At 42.5% G+C, this 15,461-nt stretch overlaps 1 protein-coding gene and 1 pseudogene across 1 annotated transcript in view; both read left to right on the top strand.

Annotated features, from left to right (window-relative positions):
* CSMD1 (CUB and Sushi multiple domains 1) overlaps positions 1 to 15,461 on the top strand; it is a 947,002-nt gene that overhangs the window by 380,126 nt on the left and 551,415 nt on the right. The window lies entirely within an intron of this gene.
* LOC136637016 (5S ribosomal RNA) lies at positions 4,406 to 4,524 on the top strand (annotated as a pseudogene).

Raw genomic sequence — 15,461 nt, 5'->3', positions numbered from 1 at the left:
TGTACTTACTTGGTCTCAAGTGAGGGCTTCTGGAGGCTGCAGGAAGTGTGGGGAGCCCAGTGCAGCTCTCCGCAGGGCTCCCTGAGGCTTGGAATCTTGAAATGGAGCAATCACAAAGCACCTGAGGAGGTGCATTGCAATTGCTCCGTTTCAAGATTCCAAGCCTCAGAGAGCCCTGCGGAGGGCTGCACTGGGCTCCCCACACCTCCAGCAGCCCTCACTGAGTCCATGTAAGTGAACGCACTCCCCTTAGTGATGTGATCCTGGGGGTTGCTTCCCTGCCCTTGCCCTCCCCTGTAAAGACTTACTGAGGGAGAAACGCTCCCTCAAAGTTTGAGAACCAATGATCTAAAGGTACCAGAATCACTATGCAGTGCTTCCAGGGGCGGGGCGCGATCGCTCCGCATCCACTTTCCCTGCTGCGAGGAGCCCTGCCAGAAGTCACGCAGGGCTCCCTGCACCCCGGGGAGGCTGCAGGAGGCTTGGGTAAGTGCAACCAAGCCCCTGTAACCCCCGAGCAGCGCGATCCTAGGGATCGCACCGCTGCCTTCCCCCTGCCCCCACTGCCTCCTCCCCCAGCCCCTGCAAAGACTTACTGGCTCTCAAACTCTCCCTGAGAACCACTGCACTATGGGATTGCTGGTATTTCTTTGGAACACGTAATAAATTTCATGAACTTCCTAACCCATGCATTCATCACCCAAGTTGCACTATAAGTATGTTTATCTGTAATAATATTTTTTTTTTCCTTTTTTAAAAGTACTGTAATCAGAGTTGAATATTCTCCAGCTAAAAGCATTGGAAATCATTTTGATTTCATATACCCAAAATATGAATTTGGTGCTAGCACACCGAAAACTGGAAGACTGTACTAAGGTTTTGCCACGTGTGAAACAAATCTGAAAGCAGATGCAAGTAATGCTTATAACATTGGTGACAGAGTAGGGTAATTTATTGTCCCTTGTAGTGTAATATATAGTTCTTGCTTAGAGACTAGTTATCTGTTCAGATCAAAATGTGTTCTGTGTGCAGGGTGAAGGGAAAAGAAGCAGTAAATTAATGCTTAATTCACAGAGCATTAGCAGTTCTGGTGCACCTGCTAATTTACCACCTACTGCACCAGCGAAATATAAAGGCTTAATTCACATCCATCATTCCACATCTGAACTGACAGGAATATATGACTGAGCTGATGCTTTCAAGACCTGTGTATGACCTATGATGTAATTTTCAAGTGCTCATTAAATTACTTAAAAAGTAGTGGGTTTCTGAGACATATGGATATTTATAGTAAGATGACTTTCTAGCATATATATTCTGTCTTGGTGATTCATAATTGGTTCCTATTTTACTCCAGACACAGACTATTCAATATGATGAAATGCAAGCACAGGCAGTCTAGTTCCTTTTGGAAGTACATATAGGGAAAATATAATGTTGTCCTAATTGGTTGAAAACATAAAAAGAAAAGCAAAGATGAATTCCCCCCCCCCTTTTTTACAGGTATCTATTTTATATCAGCTGCTACCTCTTCTAATTGCTTATACTTTTTTTGACAATGAATAGTTAATTATGATATTCAAATTATTTTTCTCATAAACTGAGAAATTCCCAAAACATTTTAGAGGGAAAGATTTGAACAAAATGGCAACTCTGGCAAAATATTTGATATAGAACAAATTGAAAGCTGTACACCAGCGGTTTTGTATTTGTTTTTTAATGAAAGGAAGTAGCCCATGCATACATAGGGATTTTCCATTGTGCCTCTGGACAAATTGCTACTGCTAACTGGGCAAATGGGCAAAGAGACACTTTTCAAAGTGGTGTCCTCTTATATTTAGCAGGGAGAGAGCAACTTCCCCCCTCCACCCCAGCATGGTGTCTTTTCCAGACACTGTTGCACGTGTCTTTTCTTCATCTCTTTTAGACCCTTTGGGGCAAGGAACCATTTTATTAATTATTTTACTCTGTAAATTATTCTTGTTGAACAATGGTTTATAAATATTCGTCTTTGAGAGGACAGTGCAGTGCCACTGACACAGCTTCCACTACATCCCATGGGCTGGCAGAGGACCAAACCAGCAGTGAGAAGTAGGTACATACATTTTTTACTTCTCTGCTGTTCCCTAATTGCCACTGGGCCTACTCAGATCTACGCCAGCTATTTTGCTTATACAAGTCTGCTGTCTAAACAGGGTGCTTCAGGCCCAGGCCTGGGGCTGTAGATCTTGCATGCACTGCTGCCGCCAAGATCCACATCAACCCAATCCTCACCCTGGTCCACCCTTGCTGCCACCTTACCTGCTCCAACTGCTAGTCTGCAGCCCACCACTGTCAGTGTGGGGCTTACCAGCTGTTGCGCTTTTGGCAGCAGGACTCAGAATGGTGACACTAACCTATCATGTAGGTAGTATTGGGCTGTGGGATATCCCCACCTGTTGTATCTTGATCACACATGTTGATAGGGAAGGGTGAGATTAAAATCTACTTACCAAAGATATGGTGCCTTATAGATTTGGAGTGGAAAGTACAAAGGAAAATCAGCACAATGAAATGTTAAATCGCAAAGGCAATGAAAGGGATGCGTATGTGATAATTAGAATAACTTTTTATAGTACAGTATAGTTTTATCAGAAATGCTTTCAAAACAGAGGTGTGAGGGGGGGAAAGTTTTATGTTACTCAATTGCAGGATGATTCTGAAATTGTTGAGCTTGACCCTTTCTCCCAGCTTCCATATTGCATGTATAAAACACAAAAAAAACTCATGTAAGTGTCGGGGTTCCCCTCCTCCCACAAGTCCCCAACTCACCCAGGGAGAAGGCTTCTGGGCCAGAGGATCAGGGAGGAAGCTGGTGGAACATGGGGCCACCTCCCCATAGGCTGCCTGGGCACTCCTGTAGGCAGCAAAGCGCAGCAGAGGAACACGGCACGCTGAACCCCCCGCTTCTCCTTCTGCCTTGGAGGAGGGAGGGGGAGACAGGACGCAGGCCATTCGGCTGTTGGGCAGTTACCCCTCCCCCACCTTGGGGAAAAAGGGGAGCACTCCCTCGCCCAGCCAGCCGGGACCTGCCTTACCAGGCAGGGCACCTGGCTATGATGTCGGGGACCCACAACTGGAACTCCCAACTTCGCTTGCAGAGCTACAGGACCCAGGTGGGCAGGGCCAGCCCAACCCCCAAAGGCAGAGACCAGAGCAGAGGCAGCAGCCTTCCCAGCCCTCTCAGGAACAACCCTGGTAGCTCCAGGTGAGAGGAGGTGGGAGGGAAACAGAGACAGGAAGGGGAGGAGTGGTGGTAATCCCAGGGGAGGGCAGGTCCTGAGACAGGCCCTATTTGTCCCCTCCCTGTGAGGGAAGGGGAGGGGCCAAAGGGGAGGGGCCTGCCCTACATAAACCTGGAGACCAGGGATGACAAGGCAGTTAGGAGTCAGAAGAGCAGGTAGGAGGATCTGCTGCTAGCAGTCCCTGCTCCTGACTGGCAAATGCTGCCAACCCAAAGAGGGAGAACCGGGTGACACAACCCCCCTTCTTCTGGCATCAGAACTGTTCTGATGCCTCCACAAAGGGTCCCCCTCAGAAAGGCTGGCAGGCCATCCCCTCCTCCCACAGGGAGGCCTCACAGTAAGTATTAGAAATCCACATACGGAAAGCAAATTTGCAGATTCATGTTCCCTCTAGATACAACAGATGCTTTCACAAGAATGGAACATTACTTAATGGGGGGGGAAGCAAATTTGAAGGCCCCACAGACATAATCTGGGATCTGCCTTGAAGCCGATAACTATGATCCTTAACCCGGATAACCTGATCCTCAACTTTTTTTTATTTTAAGGAAACAAAGTTTAATCCTTGAATAATCTGCTCATGTAAAAGATGGAAACAGAAAACACCAAGATTGAAACTGTATTTAGAAAACAAAGGCTGTAAAGAAATCCTGTTATGATTAGTTCATGCATTCAGCACTATCAGATGGAATGAGATGCACTCCAATGAAAGTTCATTGGCCTACAGCCATTCCATAAATGATTCAAATAATAAAACAGTAGTTTACATTAACTCAGAAGAAATTCATCAACAAAGTGTTCCCACAATAATATTCAATAAACACTTTCACCCATGCTATTACAGTTAATTTACACACATATTTTGTTGATTACTACTGGCTTTGAAAAAAATATAGCACTCCAAATTAATATATACATATTTTGGCAATGGCATTAAAAAAAAGTGTGGCAGGGTGAAGATTATGTATTTTTGTTGTTTTTTTTTAATTTTGCTGTTCAGAGATCCATAGTTAGAAAACAGGCGGCTACACTGTCTTGTGTGCTAAAGCATAGAACTTTGTAGGAATGGCCTGTGTAGGATTGGGCTGTTGGTCAGAGCGCTTTCTGGCAATGTAACAGTGTTCTACTGTACTGTTACCCTGCACATGCCTGATCTTGTCGGATCTCAGAAGCTAAGCAGGGTCAGGCCTGGTTAGTACTTGGATGGGAGACTGCCTGGGAATACTGGGTGCTGTAGGCTTATACCATAGTCTTCCGAGACTGAAGGTTGCCAACCAATGAATATGCAGAATGCTCCATTGTTGGCCATTTTAGGAGCAGGGCCTCAAGAGGCAGCAGCACTCTCTGCCCAGCACCTGCTTCCATTGTGGCTGCTGGAGCAGGTAAGCAAGTGGCAGGGGTAAGGAGGGGGCAAACTGGGCAGGGAGGGTGAGGAATGGGAGGTTGCAAGAATGGGTGGATCCAGCAGCGATGGTGTACTCTGGATCTTTGCCCCTCCATCAGCACCTCCCCACTCCCTTTCTCTCCTTGTTCCAGCTACAGAGCTGGCACAGGTCCACAGAGACCCACTGAGGAGTGGGAGGCTTATGGAAGGATAATGGGATTCAATGCTCCTTTCTCCTCTGAAGCCTCTTGATCTTCTCCTCTGATCCCACTGAGTACTGCACAAGGAAAGTATTGCACTTTTTTCAGTTCCCATTTAGGTGAGGTTGACATGTACATTTTTCACAAGGCAACAAAAAATAGATGAGAGATATTTACTATGTACCCACATGAATAAAATAATTCATTATTATACTGTGATCTGGTTTTTTTAAAAATGCTTTTAACAAAAGCACTTTAAAATGCTTGAATAACTTCCTTACCCATAATTTGTACGTGGCCTGGGATTATATGAGAAAGCCTTTTGCAAGGTGCATAATGTAGTCTGAGTGGTGGTTGCCCACAGAATAGGAGCTGTACTATCCTTCTTCTTAGTATCTCTGCAGTCTTATTCTTGGCACGCGGATTCAAGTTAGGAATAAATTGCGACAATTGCAGTTATTCTGTAGGAACTTCCTCGGAAAACTTCCTTTTTGATGCAAAATGCTACTTTGAAATGGTCCTCTATTTGTACAAAGAGTCCAGTGTGAGTTGATAGCTATCATGGATTTTCGAACATCAAGGATCTGGGAGATATAATATGTTGCTTTCTGAGGTGACTCTAAGGCGGTGGTGGGGGGAGTTTGTATCCTTAATCCGCCTTAATATTGTGAATGCAAGATTAATAAAAAAGTTTTGTTGAAAACTTGACATGGAAACAGATGAGAAAATTTGGTGTGTATTCAAAACAGAGTACATGGAATTTTTATTTATTTTTTTAAGAATTTGTTTCTCTGTCTCTTCAACTGACAAAGCCCCAGAGGGACTTAGCCCCTATCTAAGGGGCTGACAAAACTGATTAAGCCAGAGGGGCTTAGACAGACTAAAACAAACTAGTAAACCATTAAAACAATAAAACTCAGGGTTTGCCTTCCTGACTTCTGCTCCTGCTTATAGGGTAGTTGGTGGTCTACTGGCCTCTGTGTCAGAAGGAGCAGCTGGAAATGGTGCTACTGTGGATTTAATTTGGGGAATGAATGTGTGGGTAGTTGACATAGTGTGTGTTTATGCACTCTCATTCCACTTTGAACTATCCCTGAGAAATCTGATGATTCCACAAGGATCAGATTGGGTGTAAGTCCTATTTACTGTCATTGTTAAAAGCATATACATAGTAGCCTATTAAAAGTACAGATCTGTCACATTTCCCCAAATGCAGTTACATACAATGGTAGCATCAAGTCTAATATATGAAAAATACAATATTGAAATGAATGGGGACCCACCTGAAATTGGCTCATGACCCACCTAGCGGGTCCTTACCCAAAGTTTGAGTAACCCTGTCCTAAACACATCATATTTATGTTAAGAAACTACAGGTTGAATCTCATTATTCACAAGAGTTCCATTCCCAGAACTCAGGTGAATGGCAAAAGTCACATTAAAGGTAACCATTTAAAAAAAATGTCCTTTTGCTCAGTGATTTAAAAACAGCCTTGCTGACCTTTGTAATGCATCTAGCAGACAATCAGTCTCTCTTCAGGTGCTTAGAAAGGCTTCACGCTGAGCCAGTGACCCCTCCCTTTACTCAGAGCGCAGTGCTTGGAAAGAAAGCAAAATGATTATCTTTCTTTCATGTGCTCAGGGGGAAGGGGGAGTCGCTTACCTTAGAGCAACCATTTTCAACCACTGTGCCATAGCACACTGGTGTGCCGTGAATGGTCTGTAGGAGTGTGCCATGGGAGTTTGGGGGAGGTCATTTATTAGAAGGGCCATTGGGGATGTGAGCCCCCCACAAACAGCATGGTGTGCCTTGTCAATTATCAAAAAACTAATGGTGTGCCCTGACCATTTGAGTACCTTGTCAGTGTGTCATGAGATGAAAAAGTTTGAAAATCACTGCCTTGGAGTGAAGCTAATTTAAGTGCCTGGAGAGAGAATGGTTGATGGATTGTCAGCCAGCTGCCCTCTCTCACATTAATGAGGCTATTGTTAAATGACTTCCCCCTTTAATTTAAAGGGCCCTTCTCATTGCATTGAAATAAAACCTCAGGTAAAAAATCCATGGATAATTAGGTTATACCTGTAGTATCTTCTTTCAGTACTTATGCATTATCGATTTTATTCCTTATCACAGCCAGTTCCAGTTCTGAAGTATTTTACCTTTTTGGCAATAGAAAACAGCAAGAAAGATCTCTGTTTGCCAATGTGCCTTCTTTAGACCCTGTCAGATAATATTTAGTCAACTTCACCTGTGCTAAATCTACGTTGATTGATGGAAAATTTTAGTCATAAACACAGTTTCTAAAGTCTCTGTCTAAAGCCAGATTCTTGTGGTAGGATATCATAATGTTATATGCCTATTTTTATATCAACAGAAACTCTTCCTTTTAAAAAATTTCAAGGTTTTAGCATGCTCCTCAAAAGGCTGATGAGAAGGATTGTTTTATCAATACCAATCTGATATTCAAGGGTCAGGGACAGTTTATTCTCCTCTCTGATGGTTGAAAATATATATTTTACAAAAGTTTGTCTCTGGGTAGTTCTCTAAAACTCAGGGTAGCTTTAGTTTTCTAATATGTAAAACCACCAGCTCTGCACATTCAGATATAAGACTTTTGTTCTAGGGATTTAGTCTGTGAAGCAACTGCTTGAAATTGATTTGTGCATGGTAAGATAGTTTTCTTTGCTGTTCCCAAATATTTTACTACCCTTTCCAAACTGGCTATACACATACACTACTTGTGAACCTTGTTTGCAAAATGGATATGCACGCTTAGAACCAATAAACCTCAGCAATGCATAAAATGTAGAATCTGTAACAATGAAGCCAAACGACACCCTTCGGGGGGGGGGAAGATGAGTCAGTCAGTCAGTCAAGTTTTATGGGATAGCTGAAGCCATTAAAAACAGCATAGGCACCATCAGTCAGAAGCATATGACAGCAAAACAGTCATACAAATAGTCTTCCCCACGTTTAATCAAACCGGTTTGTCGCCCTTGCACTTTATCAGATTGAAATAGACAAAAACTTCCTTAATCTTAAAAGCTTGCACAGCAAATGGTGCCATTTTAAGAGTATTGTGGTGAAAGATGGGCGGTATATTTGGCCATCGAAGCAACTTCAGTATTCAGACCTACCTGCAAGTTCTGGGCCCCTGGGAAATTAATGACTATCCTACACTCCAGGCCAATGCAGCATCTCTTGTGCCTTCAGCAAGCATAATGGGGTGCTGGGTCACCATGTTAATTGATGCTGTCATACCTCTGCATGGTATCCAGTGTTGGTGTAAATGCCCAGTCCATTCAGATTACAATTCCCGGCCTTATTTTTGCAAAAATTTAACCAGTTGTTTCACCCTCAAGTAGACCTGGCCTGTCACAGTCTTTGCATTGGGTAGCAAGTTTATTTATTCAACAAGCTTTTCAGTGCCAGCAGTTTAGTGTGAAGAAGCAAGGTGGAAGAAATGATGAAATTTTACTGAGCATGGAATCATTTTTATTCTTTGAATGTTACAAGAAGCATAACTCCTTTGACCCCACCAAGTGGCTGCATCACCCAGGAGCTCTTGAGAGTGCTTGCAGAGGCAAGAAGAATATGGATGGCAGCTTTAGTGATAAAAGACATGATGAGGGAGGTGACGGAATACCCAACAGGGTTTAAAAATATTGGGAAAAAAGAAGGCATTATTTATCACTGTTTTTCCTGCAGTGTGTCATTGAAAGCTTAAAAGTGCCATATGTGTTTGATTTTTGTTTCCTTGCAAATTGCAAGATGCCTGCTGTGGATCCTAATTTCTAATACAGCCACAAAAGTGTGGTCCGATTAAAAGATTTAATGCCACTGCATTAAAAACCATCAGTGTTTGAAGCATCATGTGTACATACAATATTTGGAACTGCTGCTACATGCAACTCTGGGGGTGAGCAGTTTAGGATGCAGTCCTAACCAACTTTCCAGCATCGAGATAAGGGCCATGCAATTCGAAGATAAGGGAACAAACATTCCCTTACCTTGAAGAGGTCTCTGTGTCTGTCACCCAACTGCAGGATGCAGCACATGCCCCATTGGCACAGCTATGTCAGTGCTGGAAAGTTGGTTAGGATTTGGGCCTTAGTCACATTATCGGAGTGAGTATGGGGCTCTGGAGTCTTCCGTACTGGTGTATTAGTGTAAACTGGTGTGTGAATATACTCAGAGAGATAGCTGCTATGCCTGTTCCTAGCATATAATAAAGGGGAAATACTCCTCCTCAAAATGTAGATGTGCAGGACATGCACAATGAGTGCATCTGAAATGCAGATATAGTTCCAGCTTGTGGAAGTGACAAGAGGATGTCAAGCAGATACCAATAGAAGGTGTACAACACATTGCAATGGGGTTGCATCATTGAAAAGGCTGCATGCAGAATGCAGGTACATAGTGACATTTATTCAATGAAAACAGGTAGAATGCAGATATAACATCACAATGTACAGTAGATGCCCAAGATACATTTCTCAGCGGATTCAGGCAGGATGCAGTGATTACACTGAAAAGTGGAGAGCGCCAAAGGGGATATTGATACAGAGTTGCAGGCAGGATGGAGAGATTACACATTTGATACTGAAAGGCTGCATTCAGTGGGGGCACTGCAAAATGCAAATACAAAACAGGAGGTGTAGTGAAACGTGGAAGAACTGGAAGCAGGAGGTTGCATAATGGAATGATCTTTTCTTCCCAGGCTGTGTGACATGAGATGGTAAATAGAATTCTTGGGCTTGACCTGACTTTCAAGAAACGTACTGTCCAATCTTAATATTGTCAATTTGTGGTATATGATCCATGACATAATACTGTAGTTGGTATGGTCAGGCAGGTTTGGCTTGAATGGTGTTTCCTGGCATCAAGACATATACTTTATTTGGGCATACTACCAGTGAAAGAAAATAAAAAAATTCAGGAAAAATCACCATGCCTGCATGAAATGTGAGGCTTTTAGATTGAGCTTCTTGAACTGCAGAAGTTGTTTTTGAAATAAAGGAGCATTCATAAAGAAATACCCAAGAAGATTCTTTGCTGGATCTGATGACGAGCCTATCTAGCCCACCATCCTATTTTCCAAGGTGGCAAGCAAAGACTGCTTCCAGAAAACACAGGAAGCCAATAGCCTTTACCTGCTTGCCCACCCTACCCTGTCACTGGTGTTTTTCAGAAGAATACTGCCTGATAACCTGTTGATAAACTTGTCCTCCATACATTTGTCTAAGCCCATTTTAGAGCTGTCAAAGGCCCTGCCACCATAGTGATAGCAAATCCCATACATTATTTATGTGCATTATAATAGCAACAAAAATTCTTCCATCTCTTCTACATCTACTTCCATTCATCTTCATTAATGTTAGAATTTTGTTTTCAAAACTTTTTTTTAAAAGGATGCCAGTCTTAAGCCTTACAGTTTTTCTCACTTTAAATATTTATGCTGCTCGTCATACTGTGATAATCCATTCCTTACTCTATTATTGCAACCTTTTGTCTATTAATAGGCAAAATGATGTTAATAGAGGATCATCATGATATTTCCAGGTTTATCATCCCTTAACTGGACTGCTTGGGATGGGAAGGTGTCTGGAATTTGGAATACAGCCATGTGTCGCTTAGTGACGTTCCAACCAATGACTGCCCGCATATGTGACAGCTGCCACTGTCCCTATTCACTTCCCCCCAATCATCCAATGCCAAGGGGAACTGCACTTCCTTTGCCACTGGAGGCTTTTCTGAGCTTCTCAGAGGCGGCACATGTCCGCATGCTGCCTCTGTGAGGCTCAGAATGCCCATTTCGGGTTAAAACTTCTGACTTACAGTTTCCTAGAAAACCAGAAGTCGTGTCTTTTCACCTGAAATGGACATTCTGAGGTTTGTAGAGGCTGCACGCTGCTTCTGCGAGGCTCAAAAAAATTATTTATTTATTTTATACTCCGCTTTTCTCCCCAAGGGGCACCCAAGGCGGCTAACAATCAATAGATTAAAATACAATATAAATACAAATAAAAACATCATAAAAACAATTTAAAACAAATATAAAATACACAATATAAAATGCACAGCAGTCAGAGATAAGATGCAGAAAAAATCAGAAAAGCCTCTGAATGCAAGGGGTGTGTGGCGCCCCTCGTCTTTCAGAGGCTTCGCATAATGTCAAGCCTCACTTGACAATGGGGGTACCAGTCCGCTTCCCTGTCGTTAAGTGATACATGACTGTAATTATAGAAATATAATGAGAAATGCTTTCTCTAATTCTTTTCACTGTTACACATACAGGTGTCTCCTGGCCTCTTTTACATTTTTAAACAATACGTGTACAGGTACACACCACAGAATAGAGAATAGAACTTACAGCCTGTGCCTGCATTGTATGTGAAAATGAGCACAAGTCCTTCTAGTGTTCACACTACATAAAACAAGTCTTGGATAAAAATGTCTAGATTTTGAAATATTCTGGATTTTGGAGGTCTGGATAAGGGGTAATCTATATTAACAATTTTTTGTTCCATCTTTCTTGCCATAGATCAACTTGAGGTGACTTGTAGAGCAAAGAATAAACAATAAAATTAAGCCATTTCTGTCCAACATTGCATATATGCAACAGGGATCAAATGTCTACACCTGTGGGATGGGTAAAAAAGCAACCCCTTCCTCACCATACACAAAATTTGAAGGCCTCTCAGAAACAACACCACCACCACAACCCTCACCTTCCACAAAAAGTTACATAGAAAACCCAGGTTTTTCAACCATTCTCCTCAAGGAGTGCAGAAGAGGGGTTAGCTGAATCTCAGTGGGAAGGCATGGTTCAGGTACTTCCCTCAAATTATACAAAATGAGATCAGCTTGGTACAAAATGGAACACAGTATTGACTTACAATAGCCAATGAAACATCCTTTAGCAAGTCCTTTCTCCATAGAACTCCTTCTCCTATCTATGCTGGCAGAAAGCAGCACTAATGGGGTGTTGCAGTGACAGAAAGAACCCTGTAGTGACAAAAAGTGGAAGTTGCTTTCCCCTTGGATGTTACCATCCTGCCTCCAACCCATAGTTGCCATAGGTTTTCTATAACCCCTGAAAATTGGACTTAAGACAACCAAGTTGTTCCTTCCATTCCAGACTTTGAGCCTGGGGGGGTCACCAGCCTTCATCACCAAGCCAGACAGTCTCTGATTCTCTTTCTGACTCTTGCTTCCCTGAGGGTGCACACTGAATCCCTACTCTCTTTTCCACACTATACCTGCCAGTTGTGGATAGCTTGTCTAGAAAAAAAACGCCACACCTCTGTGACAGGAAGAAATTCTCAGACAAGAGCCAATCAAATGGAAAGTAAAAAAAAATCCTACTCCCCCCCAATCAACCTTGCCATTAAAAAAAAAAAATCTGATCCCTGAAATTATTTTTCTATAATAAAGTACATTATTTCTGCCAAATATTTTCTTTTTTTGCCCTTCTGCTCTTCAATTTCAGATTAGAATAATATATACTTAAGAAATGGATTGTTCAACTGGAACGAGTGCTATCTTTTTTGAATGTCTTTGAAAAGGAATGCAGGTGAATAGCAGAATTGCGTGACTGAATTTTAAGAATGAAGATGCTGACTAATAGCAGGTCAGCCAAAATGCTTTATGTAGCTCCATGCAATTAATTTACTTTGCTTCTATCAGGGATTTTTAGAAAATGGGTGCTGTGACAGGTTTGGATTCAGTTCATAACTAAGTTTTGTTTCTGCTGCTAATTTTGCATTTGGTTTATCTGTTTGTTTGGGTAACCATTGAGCGGTACTTAAATTAACATTTGTCTTTTCTTACTGTGACGTGCAGTGTCAAACTGAAATGCCTTTCCCTTTCATCCTTTGTCAGGCTTGCAGCTCACACTGGAGAGCTATCACGATAATAGGTGGAGTGGTTAAAGAAACTGTAAATGATGGCATTTCTTTCCTACGGCCTTGGTTCATAGACTTTTTGTGACTGACACATTATTATGAAATTGCTGAGAAGCGGAATCGCGGAGCACAGATTAATTCATTTTGAGCGCTGGTAGACTTGGCAATTTGGGGGAAAAAAATCTTGCTGACAGTGAAGCTGCATAACCACAGAACCATAATTTGGTCCTGCTCCTTACTAAGAAGAAAGGTTTTGTGACGTGCACGCTGAATTGTGAGGGGGCTGCCCGCAAGTAATTTGCAGGAGCAAATGCCTCCCAATGACTGTGCTTCCCAAAACAATACAGGGACCTGACAGTAATTTTGAAGGCGCTGCACTTGAATCCCACACAGGAAGCAGTGCCCAGTGAATGTGTCTATACATGCTTTCTTTTGAGTGAGGTAGCCTGCGAGGCTTAGGAGTTCTACTTCTTTGCAAATGGAAGGAAAAAAGTTTCAGTATTTGAAGGGGTTTGGGGCTTACAAGTCTGGTAGTACTCATTTGAGGGACTCTCTTCCAGGTAAGCAAATCCATCTCCATTCTGGTATGACCTGCCCTCTTGCAGAGAGGCTCCATAAGAAATTAGCTTGGCATCATCATCCATGCCTCTAGGGCAGATACTCGCCCATAACATGTTCCTCCAAGAAGCTGGGGAAGGCTGTATACCTTGTAAGTTCCCTTCCTAGCCAGAACTCACCATGATTCTCTTTCTAGCTGTGTTTTGTAGTGAGGTGTGGAAGAACTACTGTAAAGGGGAAATGCTGAATATATCTTCACCCTTCTTACAATATTCCCCACACACCTTGTTTCTGTGTGTTCTAAAGCAGGGGCAAGGAAAAACCAGTACAATTCTCTACTCCCCAAAAGTGATGCACACATGGATTTTTACTGGAGTTTGTTTTTCTAGGGTATAATGTTGCATGTTACGCTGCTCTTACTCAGAAAATCTCAGTGAAATCCAGAAGTGTCATAACTGAAATTCTCTTGTTTGCAGTGGTACACCAGCAGTTATTTAGATTGGTCTCAGACCCATTCAGAGGCCAACTCCTGAACCTTCTAAACCAGTGGTTGTGGTAACATCATGGGGGGTGGCCCCTGACTCCCCAGCAATCTGGTGCTGACACTCCTTGGCTACAATCCTATCCTCAGTTACCTAGGAGTAAGTCCCTTTGATTATAGTGGAGCTTACTTATGATAGACATGCGCATAAGAGTGGGCTGCTTGTCTGTTAAGTATGATCACAAAGTCAAGAAAAGAAAATTGAGGTTGAATTTATTCTATGGACTTTATAGTGTGAATCCCTGCTTTAAATAGAAAAAAGGACATTGCTTTTGGGATGTGGATGTAGAAATAGAAATCAGGGATGTATATAACCTGCTGTAGCCTTCCTGAGATTCTTTACCAGCCAAGGAACTAAATTTCACAGGGTTCCTCGGGGAATGTGTGGGATTGGGTAAAAAGAAATATGCTGAGCTGATGAAGCGTTCCTTTTATGACAGCAATATTACTAAGAAAGTAAATAATATAGAAAAAGTATAAGCTTGTCATAAACCCTGAGTTGAGAATCTGTAAACTGTTTTCATTCCAATCTACTTACTCACTGAGTTAAAGAAATGAGTTCTGTCATCCACTGCCTTGGCTTCTTAATGCAACTTGTTCAGTAAAAATGGGTTCTCAGTACTATTGGCAAAACCTTCTTCTGCTAGGCACCCCACACTGGGCTATTGATGAAAATAATTTATGCAAAACACGAAGGCTCTTTTGTGTGTTTGTCAGCACTTCAATGGGTCCACTGTGAAATGACTGTTCTTTAAATCCTGCAGCTTTCTGAGGTTTGTGAAGCAAGCAAATTTTAAATGGCATGACAACTCAGCTATAAAACCAATGTCCGAAGTTCTTATCCAAAATATACATTTCTAACTGTGGTTAAAGCTGAAATCTTTATTGAGAATAGGGATACTTGTAAAATAAAACAATTCAGATTATTAGGAATGAAAGAAAATAGACAATTGATACCCTGACTCCACTCCAGAGTTCTTCAGGCACAGCAGCAAATTGCATGTACATGAGAATTTACACATACGCTGCTAGTTGTGAGAATTTGTGCACATAAATGGGCGTCAGGGCTACCTGCTTTGAAAATCATGACCACATGTTTGGTCCATCTACCTCAGGACAGTCCAACTTTGATGGCTAAGGGGGCGGCAACAGTACACTGGTTCCATCCCTGAGGGTGCAAATGCAGAAGTAATTGGTGGAAACATTATGATGTCATTACGAATTACTTCCTGGTACTGAACTGAGTGGCAGGAGAAGCAGACAGAGGAGAAGGAAGTGGGTGTGGCAGAGCTTTTCGATCTCCCTGCTGTGCTGTTCCAGCTTCTCCAAAGGAGAAGCCGAAATGATGTAGCAGAGAGATGAAAAAGCTGCTGAAGCCAGGGACAGGGGTGTGGCAGGATTCTCAAGAACCTCCAAAAGAGTCTGGCCATACTTTGCAGGGCAAAGCAGGCCACTAAGAGCCAGATTCTGGGCCAATTATCAAAGGCAGCATGGCAGCACACCTGACATCCTTCCCCTGGTGGGCCTACAAATAGAAGAAAGGTGAAAAGGCACCACACTTCCTTTCCCTTTCCCTTCTTTTTCTA

Source organism: Tiliqua scincoides, chromosome 1 (assembly GCF_035046505.1).
Source record: "Tiliqua scincoides isolate rTilSci1 chromosome 1, rTilSci1.hap2, whole genome shotgun sequence".
NCBI classification, from domain to species: Eukaryota; Metazoa; Chordata; class Lepidosauria; order Squamata; family Scincidae; genus Tiliqua; species Tiliqua scincoides.
This window is presented reverse-complemented; position numbering and strand designations above follow the sequence as displayed.